This window comes from Pan troglodytes, chromosome 16 (genome assembly GCF_028858775.2).
Source record: "Pan troglodytes isolate AG18354 chromosome 16, NHGRI_mPanTro3-v2.0_pri, whole genome shotgun sequence".
Lineage (NCBI taxonomy): Eukaryota > Metazoa > Chordata > Mammalia > Primates > Hominidae > Pan > Pan troglodytes.
In genome coordinates this window covers 84,850,569-84,870,982 of record NC_072414.2, presented here as the reverse complement: position 1 = coordinate 84,870,982, position 20,414 = coordinate 84,850,569, and the positions used below count along the sequence as shown (strand labels likewise).

The following is a 20,414-nucleotide window of genomic DNA, read 5'->3' as shown; positions in this document are numbered from 1 at the left end:
AAGGCACTGCCGGCCGGGCGCGCGGGGCCGGATCCCTGGGCCGCCCCTCAATGCTGGGCCAGATGTGCGCGAGTGAGTCCGGGCTCAAGTTCTCCGGACCTCCTCCGGACCCCGCCTCCTATTTCCACGGGTCTTTTGTTTCTCCCGCACCCCGTCGTGGGTGCGATGCCTGCCCTTGGGGACCCGGAGAGGGGCACCCTGCCCGAGTTGCCGTGAGAAGGAGCCGTGTGGGGAGGGCGCAGGGGCCGGGGGTGCCTCACTCCCTTCCCTTTTTCCGAGAAAGGGGGTGGCTGGGAACGTGCCTCCTAGGGGCTCGGGAAGAGGGGGAGAAGGGGAGGCACGCCCTCGGTGCTGGGGACACTTTCTTCAGCTCCTCGCCCAGCAGTTTGCAAACCTGCCGGGTGCCCAGGGGTGGAGCCAGGGGCGCCCCTGAGGTCCCAGCCGAGTTCCCGACAGCCCCCTCCCCGGAGACCTCGTCTCGTTTCCACTCATTTGGCCACGCGGGGACACCCACGGACTCGGCTCAAATGAGCTGGTGTTCCTGTTTGATAACTTTCTGCGTCGCCCCCTGTTTGTTTTTATTGTGTCAGAAAGGGAGAGAATTTCAGAATTAAAGCTGAAAAAGCCCATCTGTTTCCAATGAATCCCCCATAGTTTTTCACAATGTTTTTGGCAGATCGCTGCTTTCAAATTCCTCCGAGCCCGGACCTCTTGTTTTTGTTGGGGGAAGGGAGACCAACTCCACAGAGAAGCATTTGTTCCTTCCCAAACGCTCCAGTTTCTTTACTTTTTTTTTTCCCTTTCGGGGGGAGGGGGGAGGCATGCAACTTAAATCCCCGGCCTGTTTTCTTTATGATGTTTCATAAAACTTTATTTCATTTTTGCCATATGCTGCTCACAGCCAGAAAACGCCAGTTAAGCCCTTTATACCCTTTTTTTTTTTCTTGCTAAAAATACAAATAAACACAATGTCACGGGCCAAATGGCCCCCCCGGCGCAAGGCGGGATCTCCCAGCCGTTTCCATTGTGTTTGCGGGGTTCAGAGGTGTCTTTTTGAAAAAATGTCATCTTATTTCTCACCACAGCCGGGCGTAGAGCCGCAGCCCCCGCGCACTACTGAGCTTTGCAAGAAAGGACTTGAGTTTAGATTGGGTTATTTTGATTTGCTCTTCAGCCAACTGGGTTTCAAGGAACTGGCAAAACTGGGCAGGTCTGGCTCGGCCTGGCTGCGAGTTGGGGCTCCCAATGGGCGGACCACGCAGACAGTGAACAGTAGGGAGCGCGAGGGATCAGTTTACCCCCTAGTCCCAGCCCTGCTCCTGGCCCCCAGCGCCAGCTCAGACTTGTGCGTCCGGCTTACTCAACCACTGCGCACCCCAGAAGGGTCGCAGAGAGCCGCAACCTGCTCTCCAGACCTAGGTTCCATAGGGAGGCCTGGCCAGGGACAAGATGTCGGGTGAGGGATCTTGGTAGCCCCAAAAAGTACTCAGCTTGGAATATCAAAACCTCCGCAGGGGATCAAACAGCAGGGTGCCCTCTCCTCACCCCCAGTGTATTTAAAAGGCAGTTTCTCCACCTACTTAAGAGTCTGGTTGAACAGCCCAATTTGGTTTCCTCCCAAGAATTCAAAATTAAAATAAAAATCACCCTATTTAAGAAGAAGTCAACGTTTTGGAAAAGCAGGAGTTTGCAATTTGTGTTCTTGGTTTGGTCTAGATAAAGATCAAGCCCACTGGAAGTTTTATCAGATGGGTTGATAAATGGCTTTTGTCCCTTGGCTGCCGTGGGGGATGTGATCTCAGCTCAAAGCTGAAATTGAGAAGAGGGGCTTAGAGGCCCTTAAAACAACACCTTCCCGCTCTTAAAGCTGCAGCACTTGTTACCTTTTGGGGCTGGAGAGGAAAGGAAGGCCTGGCAGAAGTTCCCAGAGGTAGGAGGCTGCATGGCCTGAGTGGTGGTGGTTTTGTTGTTTCTCGATTTATTTCTCCATCCTGAAAACTTTTATTTTAAAGCATCCCGCCATAGGCTGAGGAACACTGGTAGGTTATATAAGTCACAGCCCAAATTCCATCACTTTTGTTTCCAAGAAACCCATTTCTTTTTGGCGTCAAGGCCGGTAACTCAAACCTGGCCGATAGAACTGATAGCTGCTCTCCTGTCATGCCAGCTGGCTAATGTTTCTTCTCATTTGAGGGCTTGACAGCTGCGTTTAGTCAAAATTGCCCACCTTACTGAAAACTGAGCTTCCAGTATCCCAAAACTAAATATACTGGGGGCTCCAAAACTTGTGTGCTCTAGAAATGTGGGTCAGAAGACAGTTTCTTAAGTAAGGGATGAAATGGGAAATTTCCACAACAGAGAGAGACTGTCCCATTCTTTGACACATTGACCAGGAGAGGGGCCACTTAGGAATGAAGTTAGAAAACTTGCAGGTCTGATGGAGAGCAAGGCGGGAGATCGAGAAATAAAGCCCCAGCAAGTGGAAGGCACCCAGACACACTGGGGGCCCCTGTGTACCTTGGCCTCTCCCGTTGAAGACAGGTGGAAACTGGCCGAGCAACTGCGTGAAAGCCTCGGTTTGTTCTGTGCTAGTCAGCTTGAATGGCTGCCAGGAGTAAGCCTATAGGAGTGCAAATTAAATCGAACATAGTTATGTGGAGAAAGATGCCTTCACCTCAGCTACACTGAGAGCGTTTGTGTGTTTCGAGTGTTTGCATTTACTTACTCCATGTGGATGGCCAGCCTACTGGGTTCCTGACTCAGTGACAACTTTTGGAGCCTTCTAACCCAGCCCCTCAGGCAGACCACAGCCTGGTGATGAGAAAGGGCCCCTGCACTGTCAAGCGGGCTGGCAGGGTGTCTGTTCAGATGATTCTTTGGGGACAGCACAGGCAGACAGTGTCCAGGTCTACCTAGGAAGGGAGGCCAGAAAGGACTCTTAAAAGAGCATTCCACAAATGGCATCCTACTCAAATCACAGCCAATAGATGGCTTTTTAAACTTTGAAGCCATTGTGACTTTTTCGAAAAGAGTTCCAAGAGAAATCCATCCAGGCATGTGTTTCGGGCATGTCACCAGGCTTCCTGTTCACTCTGTGTAGGTCCTGTACTTCAGCACAGTGGTTCTCCAAGTGTGGTCCCTGGACCAGCAGCATTAGCCTTCCTTGGGAACTGGTTAGAAATGCAAGTTCTAGGCCCACCACAGACCTATAGAAGCAGTTACTCTGGAGCTTGGGCCCTGCAGTCTGTGTTCTAGAGCAGGCCCTCCAGAGAACTCTGATGCACGCTCAAGTTTGAGGATCGCTGTTCTAAGAACTATTGCACTCCAGACTTGCTTTGTTCCTTCTTTCTTCCCCTTATACTTTTAAACTGCAGCTGTTTTAGAAATGTTAGTCCTCGGTGGGTAACTAAGGTTTCGGGAGACCAAGGCCCTCTGCAGTGTCCAGGTACATCTGTGTCGCTATAGAAATGAGACTGTTTCTGTCAGAGCTGCTATTCAAAAATGCATCGGCCGGGCGCGGTGGCTCACGCCCGTAACCCCAGCACTTTGAGAGGCCGAGGTGGGTGGATTGCTTGAGGCCAGGAGTTCGAGACCAGCCTGACCAACATAGCAAAACCCCGTTTCTACTGAAAATACAAAAATTAGCTGGGCTTTGTGGCATGAGCCTATAATCCCAGCTACTCGGGAGGCTGAGGCAGGAGAATCGCCCGAACCCGGGAGGTGGAGGTTGCAGTGAGCTGAGATCGCGCCACTGTACTGCAGCCTGGGTGACAGAATGAAACTCCGTCTCAAAAAACAAACAAAAAAAATGCATCAGCAGATCAGCCTGCTTACCACACTACTGCTCTCCCAGTAGGACTTTGTGTCCCAAGGGGAGAGCGTCTTAGTTTGTTTGGGCTGCTGTAACAAAATACCATAAGTGGGTGGCTTATACATGGCAGACATTTATTGCTCACAGTTCTGAAGGCTGAAAAGTCCAAGAGTAATAGGCGCTGGCAGATTTGATGTCTGGTTTGTAGATGGTGCCTTACAGCTCTGTCCTCACAGGGCAGAAGTGAGGGTACTCTGTGAGGTCCCTTTTATAAGAGCACTAATCCCATTCTTGAAACCTCCACCCTGATGACCTAATCACTTCCCAGATCCCTCCTGCTTCTCATACCATCACTTTGGGGTTAGGCTTTAAAAGGTGAATTCGGAGTTGATGTTCAGTGGCAAGAACCAGCCAGCTAGCAACCAGTGTGTGACGGCACCTGCAGAGCAGAGCATTGGCTCCCAGGGAGAGCACGCACATAAAACTCTACAGATGGCCAGCCGCTAGGCCCTGAGGGTGAATTGAGGAGAAAGGGAAAGGATCTCTAGTCTTGTGATCTGAGGAAGGGAAAGGTCTTTGCAAGGTTGGAGAAATTGCTAGTAGTCACTCCAGCGCTCAGAGGATGGGAGCTGGGGAGAGGTGATCTGTGGGCACAGATAAGGCCACTCTATGAGATGGAGAAGAGGAGGCCTTGGAAGATAAGAGGCTGAAGGTGGGGACCAGTTTACATGTTGGGGAGAGTGTCGTTCCTGCTAGAGATCTTGTCTTTGGTGAAACGTGCGAGGCCTAGAACTGGGCAGAGAACCCCAACTTTAGGTTTTGGTTGAGTAGCAGTTAGGGGCCATGCTGTTTTGCTGCTTGGCAAAAATTCAACCAGCCTTAAATTGAAGGCAGTATTTCTTTGAAGGTAGCCAACTTATCCCAGTTTGCCCAGGACTTTCCTAGTTTTAAAACTGGAATCTATATGTCCTGAGAACTATCCTCAGTCCCTGGCACACCAGGACAGTTAGATTAAAACCCTAGTTTTATCCTCTCCTGTCCCCCGGACTCATGCCTAGCCTGTATCTGTGAGGGACTCCCCTGTCCAGATCTGTGAAGTCCTGCTGGGTGTGAAGTGGGCCCCTCCATATAGTCTAATCACCTGGGGCCATGGGTCCTTCCTCCTCCTGGTCCTGCCTGTTCCCTCTGTCACCTTGCTGCCATTGCAACAGCAGACAGGCTTAGGACCTACCTGCCTCCCCCGATCCTCGCCATGGTGCCAAATGAATCACTCTGAAACTCCTGCCCAGGAGCTCATGGCTGCTCATGGCCTGCTTTGGAGCATCAGAAGGGAGGGCCTCTAACTCCCGGCCCCCCACTTTTCCCAAGCTCATTTCCAAGGCTTCCAGCACATTCCCAAGCCCTGGGTCACCCCTTTCCTCCCTGCTTGCCTCCCCATATACCACCCCACCACACCCCACCTGGCCACTCTAAGGCATTGCTCTGGACACTGCCCAGTTTCACCACTCCAAGCTCAGTGCCGTCTACAGGGGTCCAGTGCAGACCCCCCCGACGCCGGGGACACCTGTTACCTTGGTTGCTGACAACTGAGCCACCTCCTGGGCTTGGTGCCTCATGGGCCTTACGTTTTTGTCCTCTTGTAAAGCACCAGTTCTGTTTATAAAAGCAGGAACCTCATTTCTGTTTCTATATGCCCTTCTTTTCTCCACCCACCCCAAGCACACCCACATAGTCCTGGGAACTACAGGGCCCTTGGGTTTTTGTGTGTGTTTCTGTTTGTTTTGGGTTTTGCTCAATGGGCAAAGACCACAGGATTTTTTTTTCTTTTTTCCAGATACTCAAGTTTTTTTCCAAAATAATTTTTTCTGGTTATAAAAACAGTACTCATTTTTAACTCTGAAGGCTGAAAGGGATAAGTAATAAAATAAAAATAACCCAAAATCCAACCTCCCACAGACAACCATCACTAAATGAACATTTCACAAACATCTTTCAAGATATAATACCTTTATATTCTTCTCTCCAAAGTAGGATCATTTGAAGGAGAGTAATAATTTTTAAAGCTCTTTTGGTTGAGTGGCCACAGTGTAGCAGGCATTCTGCCAAATGCCTTAAGGCCATTCCCGTGAGGATCATCATTCCCATTTCACTGATGAGGAAACACAGGGTCAGAGAGGTTTTCCCGACATTGCACACACAGCCAGTTGCATGGCAGAGCCTGAAGTAGAACCCAGACTCCTGCCCTGAGCCCATGCACAGATTTTGGATAAATATGTCATTAAATTTGCCATGTGGTGCCAGGCTCGGTGGCTCACACCTGTAATCCCAGCACTTTGGGAGGCCGAGGCAGGTGGATCACTTGAGGTCAGGAGTTTAAGACCAGCCTGGCCAACCTGTCTCTACCAAAAATACAAAAAACTGGGCGGCGGCGGGGGCCAGTACTGGACCCGGCAGGATGAGCGAGGTGGAGGCGGCGGTGGTGACGGCAGTCCCCACGGCGACGATGCCCGGGGTGGTGGCGGTGGTGGTACCAGTGCCCGCAGGGAAGCCCCAGAAAGCAGGCGGCGGGGCGGGCGGTGGCAGGGGCGGAGTCGCCTCGGGCCCCGCTGCTGGGACCCCCTTGGTGCCTGGCCCCCGCACCTCTGGCAACCCGGCGGCACCCCTGGCAACGACGGCGGCCTCGGAAACCCCCGGCCCCCGCCCCCCGTTTCCCCCACCCGGAGTCACGCGAACAAGCCGGTGCTGCTGGCACTCTGAGTCCTGGGCACTGTCAAATGGTTCAGCGTCCGGAATGGTTACGGATTCATCCACAGGAATGACACCAAGGAAGATGTCTTTGTTCACCAGACAGCTATTAAAAGAACCCCAGGAAGTTTCTGTGCAGCGTTGGAGATGGGGAGACTGTGGAATTTGATGTCGTGGAAGGAGAGAAGGGTGCAGAAGCCGCTAATGTAACTGGGCCCGGGGAGGTGCCCGTGAAGGGCAGCTGTTATGCCCCCAACCTACGTAGGTTTCGCCGATTCATCCCCCGGCCTCCCTCAGTTGCCCCACCACCCATGGTGGCAGAGATCCCTTCAGGGGGGACAGAACCTGGCAGAGAAGGGGAGTGGGCCAAAGACTCCGGGCAGCAGCCCAGACGACGGCGCCCCCCACCCTTCTTCTACCGATGGTGGTTTGTGCGAGGCCCTCGGCCCCCCAACCAGCAGCAGCCTACAGAGAACACTGACGGGGTAGAGCCCAAAGAGCCCCCCCATTGGAGGGGCACCAACAGCAGGGAGGTGAGCGGGCTCCCCTACCTCAATTCTGGCCCAGACCACCCCAGCCAGCCTACCACGGAAGGTGGGGACGGTGAGACCAAGCCCAGCCACGGTCCTGCTGATGGTTCCCGGCCTGAGCCCCAGGGCCCACGAAACCACCCCTACTTCCAGCAGAGAGGGCAGCAGGCCCCGGCCCCCGGCAGCCCGCAGCCCCTGAGACCTCAGCCCCTATCAACAGTGGGGACCCCACCACCACCATCCTGGAGTGATTCCAACTCAAAGGACACCCAGAGCTGCCATCTGGTGTCTGCCAGTTTTTTCCAACTGACCTGTACCCTACTCAGTACCCTGTTCCCCCTTTCCCATAATTCATGGCATCAAAATACCAGCTTTTCACCTTTTCTTTGAGACTCAGGAGGGCCAAAGCAACAGCCTTTCGCTTTTTTTTTTTTCTTCCCTTATCAAGGGTTGAAGGAAGGGAGCTTACTGTTCAGAGACACCAACCCCCTCCCCTAACTCAGGCTGAGAAGGAACCAGCCAGCTCTCAACCTCCTCCTGGTTGTTTTTCTTTGCCCCCCAAGTTTATTTTTGTTTTCTCCCGGCCCCCAACCTCTGAAGCCATTTTATCATCTGTCATCGTGCCACCTGAACCTCCAGTGAAAACAAAAACAGGCTTTCCTGTGGTCTTGGAAAAAAAATACAAAAAAATTAGCTGGGCATTGTGGCATGTGCCTGTAATCCCAGCCACTCAGGAGGCTGAGGCAGAAGAATTGCTTGAACCTGGGAGGCGGAGGTTGCAGTGAGCCGAGATCCCACTGCTGCACTCCAGTCTGGGCAACAGAGCAAGACTCCATCTAAAAAAAAAAAAAAATTACCATGTGGTATATTGGACTCTGTACTGTGTGGTATAGAAGGCTTGAGATGGGGAACAAGAAATAGACTTTGGGGATATGATAAGAATATGCATTTTCCAAGGATCTAGCATTTTTGCCTCCTCCCAAAGGCCCTCTGCCTCTTGCTCACCATGGAATAGCATTCTAAAGAGGACGATGCCACCCGGCCACAGGAAGACAAGTTGGCAAAGCTGTTATTGTGCACATTTTCCCAAGTCAGATTTATGTCTGTTGGGTTTTGCTTATGGATTCATTTCGTGCACCATTTCACTCGGGCCGGCAGAATACCCGATTACAGTGATGCCTCGGTACCTAGGTCCCCGCAGAAGGAAGCCCAGTTGCTCCCTGTGCTAAGAAATGCCACATGAACACAGACCCACACACGTGTGTGTGCAGGCTGGGCAGGAGCCCGGCCGGCTTGCATTTGTTCTTCCCCCGCACGCAGAAGGTGAAGGAGGAAGGCCTGCCTGCCGGCAGCATTGAGGGAGAAAAGCCACTTCAAAGGCATTTAGACCTGCAGGCTAAGCGGAGGAGCCCAGGTCACTAGAGGCAGCACCAGCCCTAGACTCAGGAAAACGGGGTATGCCTCAAAGCTGGAGGACCAAAGTGCTCACCTGCAAGCATTGTTTACATCTGGAAAGTTATGTCTGCCTATAATCACCTATCTTGTGGAACTCGGAGTAGCTTATCTAACTCTGCCCTGAGACAGGATGGTGCTGGCATGGAATCCTGTGTCCAGCCCTTGCCGGCCTGGGCCCCTCTTGCCTAGAGAAGCTATCAGCTCCCCCCACTGAAGCTACTTGTGGCCTTGGCCAGAGGGTGAACACCACACTCTCACACCATCCTACTTGCCCGTGGTCAGCCTCCACATGGCCCCAGGAGGAACTGGGGGATGGGAGGGTAGTGTGGAAAGCTGAGGTGTGCCCTTTCCCTTGGCACACGGTGTGGTTTCGTGTAGCCACTTGGTATGAGTGAGGCTGGGGCGCAAAGCAGCCCTGGCTGGCTGTGACATGGGCAGTACCTCCTGCCTGAGCTCCGTGAGTGGCTTTCGGCCACTTTTGCCCATGCTCACGTGGCTGTGAGTTACCCCTCCACGACCCCAGCACCCCAACTGACCCCCACCTCCACAGTCAACTGAGGTTCCCTGAGAAGCTCCCTCTTTCTCCTGTGGCTGGTTTCTAGAGAAAACCTTCTAGAAAATTTCCAGTGGATTCAAAGGGCGGGAGCCACATTGGAGTCACAGGTTCCTTGGGACATTCTTGGGCTAGACTCAGGGAGGAATGCGTTTTAGACACATTCTGGCTGCTTGTAGGTTAAAGGTAGGGTCTGCTGCACCTGGCGAAAAATCCTGCGCTCACCTGGGTGTGTTCCTTTCGGTATCTGATGCCAAACACCTGGATGTTTACACGACGATGACAGAGTGAAATTCCTGCAGGAGTGACACAAGCAGGCAGCCTCAGGCATCTCAACTCAAAGAGACTCCCGAATACTGCTCTGGCCAGAGTTTGCCACATATGGGTGGTGCGTCTGTTCCTGTCCCCTGTGAGATCCAGCACTGAGACACAAAGGACAGGAGAGGGTGGGGAGGGGTGGCAGCGTGAGTCTCACTGGGTGTGAGCCGGCCAGCCCCCTGGCTCAGTGCTCCCTCCTCCCCCTCCTTTGAACGGGGGACATACCATGTGGCTAAGAAGGGCATCTCAGCATCTGCCGCTCAGGCTAGGTGGACAGTGAGGAAAGGGACATGGGAGGTCTGAGGCTTCAAGGCTAGTGTCTCCACAGGCGCTGGCAGTGATTTCTTTTTTAAGCTGCTCTCCCTCCCTTCCCTCCGCCTGCCTCCATCCTAATTGAAGCCATCGCCTCTTCAGTTACACTGCTTCCTAAAATAGTGTTCTGATCACGCCCTGGGTGCTCACTGAAAACGCTTCAGGGGCTCCCTGCCATCTATTGGAAAAAGGCAGAAATCCTTAGGCTGGCGTGCCAGGGTCCAATCAGAAAAGCAAAACCCACCCGGGATGTTTCCGCAGAGGGAACTTCGTGTAGGGCATTGTTATGGGCATGGGAAGACTGAAAGGGCAAAGAGGGACCGCTGGGACAGAGAGTGGCAGAAGCAGCTTCCACCCCTGCAGCCAGAGGGACAGAAGGAAGGCAGGTTTGGAGGAGGGCCCGGGACTCTGATGGGGAAGAAGGGCCGCTGCTGGTAAGTGGTGGGAGAAGCAGCCTTGGGGATGGCAGGTAAACCTGTCTCCTGCCTCCCACCTTCCCTTCTCCATCTAGTGTCCCCTTGTGGAGAAATTTAACAGGGAACCCAGTGACGAAAGAGATGGGGTTTGCAGAATCCCTGCACCAGAGAGCAAAGTGGTTTGAAGCTGAGCGACATTTGCTTCCTAATGGGCACAGGTGGCACTCTAGGTTTCCGTGTGTGGCCCCAAACTCCTGGCTACACTCTGACCAGCCAGCATGTCGCCTCCTGCCAAGCTCAGTTGTTCTGGAGGTCCCTGTCATCAGATCTTTGCCCTTCATCACCCGTCAAATTCAGGACCTCGTTGAAATGCTACTTCCCTGATACCTTCTCGTACTTCCATTCTTAAACCTTTGTTGCTGTTAAGTGTTGAGATGAAACATGTTTGCTTTGTATTCTAGAAGTTTATGTGATTGACCATACCTGAGTGCAGAGATTAACTGGGGTTTGTTCCAGAAACAGCATTAATCACAGTGCCCGGCACACGGAAGGGTCCAGAACTTGGAGCAAGTAATTGAACTCAGGCAGTTCCCACGCAGGCCACAGAGTTGGACAAAAACAGCTTGACCCTGGGGCTTGCACTCAAAATGAGCCTTACCCCTTTAAGAGAGGGCAGGTCTTTTCCCTCTCCAGCTCACCCCACCCCTCCTACACAGTAACTGAAACCTGATCTAATCCCTTTGCACGCGGGTAATTTATTGGTCTGTTGAGCTTTTCTTGGTGGCAAATTGCATTGTCTTTATTCCTGGGTTCAGGCTCTGCAGCAGCTCACTGCATTCCTAGGACTCCTTTCTCAGGGTCGATCCTTCACACCCCCTCATGCACTGCAAAGTAAGTCTTATTGGGCTTCTTTGTTATGCAAACAGGGCGGTAATAATCAGGCTATTATTCTGAAAGATTGGGCTTGATTAACAGTTCAAAGGAGGTCTCTGAAAGCAGCTAGTGCTTCATTGGTGCATAAATATTTTCATCCTGCCAGCGTTGGTGCAGCTGGTGCTCCAAGCGCCCTCCCCTATCTTTCTGATTCTCAGAGGTGCTAGGTTGCTATTGAAAGGAAAAGAACTAAGTCAGACGTGCTGTGTGGCTGTGAGTTTTCTTTCTCTCTACCTTATCTCAGTCCATGAGGAAGGCAGTCTGGAGCCCCCCTCCCCAAAAGAGTGAAATGTCACCTACATACATTTATGTGGGTTGTGGGGCAAGTGCATCTCCCGGGCACAGGGTCCTGGGTAGGAGGTTTAAAACAGCATCACATCTCTGATAGGGGCCAGGCGTGGTGGCTCACGCTGGTAATCCCAGCACTTTGGGAGGCCGAGGCAGGTGGATCACCTGAGCTCAGGAGTTCGTGGCCGAGCCTGGGCAACATCGAAACCCCATCTCTACTGAAGTATAAAAATTAGCTGGGCATGCTGGCGGGTGCCTGTAATCCCAGCTACTCAGGAGGCTGAGGCAGGAGAATTGCTTGAACCTGGGAGGTGGAGGTTGCGTGAGCCAAGGTCGCGCCACTGCATACCAGCCTGGGCGACAGAGTGACTGTATGCCAAAAAATAAGTAAATCTCCTGATAGGCTTTGGGTATGGAGTATGGATGCCAGGACGAAGATGGGGATCCCCAACCCTCAGAAGACTGACATGCAAGTGGGGAAGAGGCCGCTCAGCGGCCACCTCCTAGAGGGATATCAGCTGTGCAAGGGCAGATGGGTGACACTGACAGTCCAGTGACAGCCAAAGAGAGGAGCAGCTGGAGAGACCAGGAAGGTGGCGTAGGGAAGCTGAGGGGCCATCCTCGACAATCACAAAGCCGCCCTACTTCAGCCTTTCCTATGTAACTCTAGACAAGGGCCAGCGGAAGTCCTGGGATGCCGCAGTGCATCCACAGCCGGAGCTGTCCAGAGCAGGAGGGGCCAGCCCTGCCCCGGCAGGAGTGCTGCAGGGAGATTTCCTGCTGCGTAAATCGGTGACCTGTGACATCCCCCGGCTCCCAGGTTCTAAAATTCCGTGGTGTGCCTTGAAAAGTGACCATTGTTTTTGGTCACAAAGTGATTGTTGGGGCTCTTTGATAAATTTGATTGCACGGAGAAGCCGTGAGCTCTGGCCTGGATTGCTCGAGTCAGGAGCAAATGGGTCAGATGGTTGCCAGGGGTCCCAAGCTGAGCACCAAGGGCCCACTCCGCCCCCTTCGGGCCTGGGAGCCACTCTGTCTTCTAGGCATTGCCTGGGCATCACCCCTTGTGCCGAGTTCCTCACCCCCTGGGGCTCCGGGACAAGTTGAGGGATTTTCTGTTGTTGGATCTGGACAGGGCCAGAGCACTGTCTTTGCACGCTTCTGGATTCTCCTGTTTGCCCCACTATAGCTAATCAGGAAAATTCAAGGCCTCAAGAGACCTGGGTCAAAACAAGACATGCAGTGCACATAATACCGCATAATATGCTTCTAAGGGGCATAAAGCTCTGTGTCTGTGTCTCTGAGGTCGAACCCCAGGTTGCAAGGCTTAACAAGGGGCCGGAGGGTGGCCCCTGCCCAAGGACACACTCAGTGGCTGGGGTAGAAATGGAAGCTCAGGAAACTTCTTAGGTTTTTCAGTCCCCTGGTTCTGTGTGTATTGGCTGTCCTGGATCCATCAAGAGGCAGCTCCAGAGCTAGAAGGGGCAACTTTCTGGACTGCAGTACTGGGCAGGTGTGCTCAGCTCACACCCTGTGGGGCAGCTGGCTCTGTGTTCACCGCGGCTTGCTCTGAAAAGCAGCTTTCCTCTTCCGCTTGCAGGAGTTGCTGTAAGATCTGTTTTTCAGCTCAAACTTTCCTTCTTCCTTTCCATGGACATTCACATCAGAAAAGTCTAAGGTTTATTGCCTGGAATTGGGGTCTTTTTATAAAGATACAGCACATAAAAATCGGCCTCTCTGAGATCTCTTTGGCAGGTGACGCCACAGCTATTGCTTTTGATGCTGGGCCAGATTTCATTCAGGTCCTTGACCTCTGGTGGGGGGCTGCAGTTGGTGATTTAGTGCCATGGAGGCAAGGTGATTGGATGGCCGTGGAGGTCAGGGCCCCTCACTCCAGTCGCTGACCGTGGGGACTGCCCAGCCCCTCACATGGGAAATGAGGCCACACACACACATTTCTGGGACCCATCGTTCCCAGAGAGCTTCCTTTCCACATGGAGAGATGGCAGAGGGGAGCAGGCACCCTTTATTCTGGTCCCAGCTGGTCACTGTCAGTGGCCTTTTGCAAGTCATTCCCTTGAGCTTTGGAAGAGAGGAAGCCTCGTAAACTCTTAGGAAGATCTGCAGAGCTGGATCCAAGTTCCCTGAGAGTTTGGGACACCTGGGAAACCCAAGAAGTCGGGATGGGTCAGTTGGCAGCAGCTGCTGCTCCTGGTGGGCTCCGCACAGACCTTTGTGGAGGGAGGGCCCGGAATCGATTAAGCTTCTGGTTACTGCCCTGAGACCAGATGGGTCTGCGGCTGCATAGGAGACCCGCATCATGCTTTTGGGCCTTGGGGGAGCTGGGTCAGTCTCAGCTGGTTCCTGAGGAGGGACTTGTGGCAAAAGCATCTTGAAAAGCATAGAAACAGCTCCAGGCCTGCCCATCTCAGCCCCAGCCCTTCCACTTGTGTGACCCAGGCCCCCTCGAGCCCGAAGCCTCTGTGTTTGCATCTGCAAAATGACGATAAAAATTCCTGCCCTCTAATCAGGGCAGTAGCGACGATCCAACAGGAAAGCAATGTGTCACCTGCACAGGCCCCAGGAGCACAGGCTATTTTATTGTCACGATCATGTTTTGTTTTCTGGGGTGAGGCCCAGCCCACGTACCTACCCCACCTCCCTATGCAGTCCTGGGTGCACAGCCCCTTCCCCAGTGAGGCCCCCAAGACAAGAACTCTTGTCTTTGTTCATCTTTGTGGCCGCGCAGCACCTTCGTGTTGCCTGGTATGGAGCGTGTGGAAATCCGAGAGGTGTGAAGGAAGAGGAGAATGCAGCTTGGGGGCTGAGGGCTGTGGTTTGCACCTTGCCCCCTTCAGGGTACCTGAGGGTGGCGTGGGTGGGGAGCTATTTAATGCCTCTAGGCCTCAGTTTCCCTGTCTGTTGAATGAGGATAACAAGTCAGTCCTGGGTCTATATTAAGGGCTAAAGGAGACACATGTACAATGTCTAGCCCACAGTAAATGCTCGATAACACATTAGCTGTTAGTTAAGCTCAGCCTCTCCCATAAATTGTGATTAAACAAAACAAAGTTAACACAAAACTGGCTGTCACAGAGCTTCCTTCCCGAGTCTCCCGGCTTTGCTCACATCAGTGCCTGCAGTCCCTTTAACACCCCTCTGGTGAGGTGCCCGTGCATGCCTGTAGCTCAGAAAGGTCAGTGAATTTGCCCACAGTCACACAGCTCTGGAGTGGCGGAGCTGGAGTTGATCTCGATGCTCTGCCCCACCACAGTAAGGCCCACCGCTGCGGTGAGACCCTCCCACTGGGCACTGCCCCATAAGAACATCTCACCTGTCGCCTGTCGCCCCTGAATTCTCTCCAGTTCTCTCTGGGTGGGGAAATTGCAAGTATCCTTATTTTTCTTTCTCATATAGGATCTAAGGTCTCTTCATTTACTCATTAACAAGGCAAGGACAGAGGCAAACTTGTTGAAATTGTGCTTCAGGACCCAGAGTTTCTCACCGCATCTTCTCCCAGAAAATGTCTCAGCAGAAGAGGCATTTTAGGATGCCGTGAAAACTTGGGGAAGGAAGGGGTTGTGACAGGCAGGAAACCGAGTGCTCTCTGTCAGGAACAAGGACATAGAGACTGGACCACACAGGCTGTGGGGTACAGAGGTCTCCCAGCAGAGATACGAGAGCTCGATGTGCCACCCCCCAATCTCTCCCTCTGAAGAGCCAAGGGGATCATCCCAGGCCTGGGCAATCCCTGGGCGAAAACACGTCCTTGTCGGGAAATGGGAAAATGGGGTAGGTGAAGTTAAGTCAATCTGGTCCTTTGGTCTCTGGCCAGACAAATGTCTCCAGTGATACTGGCAGCTTCTGCAGAGGTGACTTGGGAGGGTGCAGGAAGGAGAGGAGGGAGGCGGCCAGTTTTCCCTCTATGACTGTCTCTTTAGCTTGGCCACCGTAAGAAAATACCCCAGCCTAGGAGGCTTAAACAACAGACGTTTATTTTCTCAGCGTTCTGGAGGTGGGAAGTCCTAGATCCGGTACCAGCATGGTCCAGTTCTAGAGAGAGGGCCCTCCTCCCGGCTCTCAGACTGTGGACTTCTCATTATATCCTCACGTGGCAGAAGGAGGGAGAGGGGGCAGGGAGGGAGAGAGAATGCTTAGCATTCTCCAGGTGTCTTTATTTTAAGGGCACCAACCCTGTCGTGGGGGCTCCACTCTCCTGACCTCATCTGAACCTAATTACCTCCCAAACGTCATCCCATAAGGGGTTAGAACTTCAACCGTCACATTTAGGGGGACAAAGTTCAGTCTATAGCGCTCTCCCTGGGCGTGAGTGAGGTAGTGGGGTGAAGCCACCTGGTTCCCATGGGAAGCGAGGCCCCCTCGACAGTCATGACCATTGACTGATCCTGGACAGTCAGTGGATTGAAGGAGCTGCCAGGAGTTGGGGGACCTGGATCCAGGTGGAATCCACTGCGCCCTGAGAGTGAGTGCCAGCAGGGCCTACCCCGGGGAAGGAGGGAAGAGGAGAGATGCCACATCTGCTGGAGCTTCACCAGGGAGGGGCAGGCTCCCTCCAATGCCCCTCCTGTCCCCCAAGTCTGTGACTTCTAACCTCTGACCTCCCGGGGCTGCAAGCATTGTACCCCACTGTGGCCTTTGTGGGGGACCCTGTTTGTTGGATGCCCCTGGGGCTCCAGGCACGCCGTGTACATCTCCTCATCTCCTCAGCGACCCTTTAAGGTGGACACAGTCTCTACTTGACAGTTAAGGAAACAGGCTGAGTCAAGTTCCCGAAACTACTGGTAGGGGACAGAGTGGGACTTTGAATCAGACACCTCCCTTCAGGGCCTGTGCTGGCCCTCAGCCCACCCAGAGCTGGGGCTGGCAGAACTTGGAGGGAATAGTGGGGCACAGAGCTCACCTCACCACCAGGGTCCTGAAGCCTACAGAGGAGTGGGGGAGACGGGGACCCTGGTTCCTGTGTGCAACGGTTCCAGAGTGTGACCTCTGCCACCATCTTTGAGTGGCAGGCAGACAGCTACGCCTGCTGGGTGAGGGGTGCTCTTGTTCTTAGAGTGGGTGGGGTCTGGGAGGAGGAGACGAGCGGGAGAAGGTGCCCATGTGGAACGGAGAAGTGAAAGGGCCTTGTCTCAGGCGCTTCTTAGCCGCTCTGCATCAGGGCTAAGGTGGCCGCATCCCTGCTGTTTGCTCCTGGGGGGCTGTCTGCGTCTCGCCACTCCTTTGCCTGCAGCCCCCTTCTCTGAACCTTCGCCACCAGCCCCCTCCCCATCCTGGGGAAATGTCGCCTTCACACACTCCAGGCTGGCCCGGCTCCATCAGGCTCTAGCTTGGCTTCTGTGACTGTTGAAAAGAAAGTGAACCAACTCTGAAGCCTCACTACTCAAAGTGGGCCGGGGACCAGCAGCATGGGCCTCTCCTGGGAACTTGGTAGAATTGCAGAACCCCCGGGCCACTGGGGCCTGCCGAGCTGGGTCCCAGGCCACCCAGTACAGCCTCATCTGGGGCTACCAGATCCCACTCCGTGGCCCTGGAGCATGTGAGGGACCCCTTTCCGGGGTACCTGGGTGGGATTTCTGTCATGAACTCCCCACATACCCCAGAGTTCTGTAGCTGCGGTGCTGCTCTGAGAACAGTTTTGAAGGCTGTGGAGGTAGCAGATCCCGATCACGAAGCCAGTCCACTTAAAATTCAGGAGGCTGCGGAGTTACCCATTTGGAGGGTAGAGCCACACCTGGGCACCAGTCTGACCCTGCCGTCGAGCCCCTGCTCACCCTGGGAGGTGACACCTTGGAACTTGTCTGCTGGAGGCAAGGCAGGGAGAAAGCGTGTGTGGATCACAGGCCTCCTGCTCCTGGGAGCACAGTGTCATAAGATGGGTCTTGCAGGAGAGGCTGGAGCCCACCCGTGGGGGAGGGAATCAGGAGTGTGCTAATGAGGTTGTGTGATGATGTGTGGCTGCCGGGGGCGTGAGCTCTCAAGTCCAATGGGCTGGATTCATGTCCTGCCCTGGCTCCTTCCTGGAAGTGAGACTTGGGCAAGAAGTCAGCCCAGCAGAGCCCGGCTTTCCCCTGAGAGCTGGGGATGGCAGTCGCACCGGGAAGATGCAATGAGGGGAGGCCTGTACCGCCTGCAGCACCGGACCTGGGACAGAGCCAGCCAGCTGGGACTTCACGGTCCCTGCTCTCCTAGGTTCTACCAGATTCGGTCGTGGTGGAGAGTCAGAGCCCAGCACAGCTCCTGCTTGTGTTGCAGTGGGGCCTGCTGTAAAGGGACCGGCAGTGTCCTTTCTCTACTTTGGTCACAGTAAGCGCCAGAGGTGAACCGGAGCTTGAGCGTGGCCATCCATTAACAGGAGACCAGTGTTCCTTCCGGTTGATTTTCTCTGACACCCACACCTGCGTGATTCTGAGGAGGCAGAATGTCAGGTCAGCACACCCAGCTCCTGGAATTAGTGAGGCTGCCGGGACAGGCATTGTGTGCAGGCCACCGCGCCGGTCAGTTCCTGTGCGCTGGGTCCCTCCAAACGCTTGTTCTGCGTAGCACTCCCTCCCCGTACACGCCCCCACCACACTCACCTCCTGTACTGGCTTTATCAGGGCGCGGCAGGGAAGCTACCACGCCAACATTTCGAAGCCTGCAGGTAGGTTGGGCCCTTGCACATCTTGTACAGGTTAAGGAGACGTGAAGACAGCAGGGCAAGAGAATCTTCTCGTTGCCTTGGGAGGGAGACCTGTCCTCAGGAGCACACCTGTGTAGGAGGAAGACTACATGGGGGCATCTCACCAGTGTCCCCCACATATCTGCTACAGCATCCCTTTACGGTGGTGTATTAGTCTGTTTTCACACTGCTGATAAAGACATACCCAAGACTGGGTAATTTATAAAGGAAAGAGGTTTAATGGACTCCTAGTTCCACATGGCCGGGGAGGCCTCACAATCATGACAGAAGGCAAAGGAGAAGCAAAGGCACATCTTACGTGGCAGCAGGCAAGAGAGCATGTGCAGGGGAACTCCCATTTATAAAACCATCAGATCTCATGAGACTTATTCACTACCACCAGAACAGTATGGGGGAAATGACCTCCTGATTCACTTATCTCCACCTGGCCCCACCCTTGACACGTGGAGATTATTACAGTTCAAGGTGAGATTTGGGTGGGGACACAGCCAAACCATATCAAGCGGGCACCACCTGACTGTCATTTACCTAACCTGACCCTTTAAGTGAGTATACTTCTTCAATTTAAAGCTAATAAAATGGAAAATCTGTAGCTCTTCCATCAATTTTTTTTTTTTTTTTTTTTTTTTTTGAGATGGAGTCTTGCTCTGTCTCCCAGACTGGAGTACAGTGGCGCCATCTCAGGTCACTGCAACCTCTGCCTCCCGGGTTCAAGCAGTTCTCGTGCCACAGCCTCCCGAGTAGCTGGGATTACAGGTGCGCACCACCATGCCCAGCTAATTTTTGTATTTTTGGTAGAGAAGGGGTTTCATCATGTTGGCCAGGCTGGTCTCGAGCTCCAGATCTCACATGATCTGCCTGCCTCGGCCTCCCAAAAAGTGCTGGGATTACAGGCATGAGCTGCCATACCCAGCAATTTTTTTTTCTTAATGCACATTTAAATAAAGATATGACTTCTCAAATTAAAAGACAAAGTGTTCACTTAGGTATCACCTGAAATTACCTTGTTACTGGCAGTATGGCAAACACAGGTCACGTGAGGGGGGGAGCCCAAATTTCAGATGAGCACTGACTCCCCCGTGCTCAGGTCTGTGATCTGGGAAGGTGACTTGTGCTCCAGTAGGATGGTGCCCACCCACCTGCAGAGGCGGGAGAGATCACCCAGGTCCAGGGCTGCACAATGCAGGCTGGGTTCACACAAGGCTGCTGGGATAGGTAGGCACTCGTGCTCGCGTTAGCCTGCCCTCAAATGTGTCTGTTCTTGGTTTTATGTGCAACTCAATTTTATAGGTAAAACCAGCACCAGAGACACAAACTGAACTTTCCAAGGTCACAAGCCAAGTTAGTGGCCCAGACAAGAGTGCTGAGGCTCCCTTTCCCCGCTGGAGACCACCCAGGCCAGGACTGGGCTGTGACCCCAGAGGCTGGACCTCCCAGTTGGTGTCCTGGCCCCTTTCTCCTGGAACCCATGTAGGAACTTCTGTCCTGCTGCAGGTCTGTGTGCCTGGCCAGTTGTGGTCACTATGGGCTGTGCAGAGGAAGGCCAGAAAAGGGCAGGTTCTGTGTGTTGAGAAGATTAGGTGTGTTAAAGCCATAGTTCTGGGGCACGGTCATTTTGGCTAATTGTCACTAAAATCTCAAAGCTTGTGAGGGATCCAAGGTTACTACTCTCAGTTGCTTCTCAGCTTGCTTCTCTGAGCAGGACAGAGGATGGGGCTACGGTCAGCATAAGGGAAGCCAGTTTTCCTCTATGGCCAGGACTAACAGAGCACTCATACCAGGCAACATTCATTGAGTTTTGGCCGTGAATGCTGGGGCCAGACTAAGTCCTTTATACGTGATAAATCACTTCACACTCATCATCCCATCTTCCAGATGAGTATAACAAGGCACAGAGACGGGAGGCCATTTGTATAAGGTCATACAATGCCAGGACTGGGGACACATTTAATAGTGGGGCTAATTCCCTGCCAGATTCCTGTTGCTGTAGCCAAAATTCTTGGGGATGGCCATGAAAGTGTATATGGATGTCAACGGCCCCAGGGTGGCCTGTCAGCTCCCAAAGGCCTACTGCCCCCAAACAGTGACCACTCCCTAGCAGGCTGGCACCATGGGAGGGTCCCCACTAGCCCTTTCAGCCTGCTGGTGTGCATGCTTGTCCACTTGGGGTCGCCATAGGCTGGGTAGAAGGACCCCTTTCCTACCACCTGCAGGAAATTTTTCACCATCTGTGTGTGGCGTGGGTGGCTCTGCCCTAGATGAGGCGATGTGTGGCTGCTCCCCTGGCCCACAGATGGTAGCAGAAGCTGGGGTTGCTAGGCTGCACCCCAACGGTGTGTTCGTTCCTTTCTCC

General features: G+C 53.5%; 1 protein-coding gene and 1 pseudogene across 2 annotated transcripts in view; both read left to right on the top strand.

Moving 5' to 3' along the window:
• The window catches only part of RGMA (repulsive guidance molecule BMP co-receptor a), a 45,831-nt gene that overhangs the window by 16,313 nt on the left and 9,104 nt on the right, over nucleotides 1-20,414 (top strand). The gene's annotated exons all lie outside the window — the stretch shown is intronic.
• On the top strand, nucleotides 7-20,410 carry LOC107968426 (Y-box-binding protein 2-like; annotated as a pseudogene).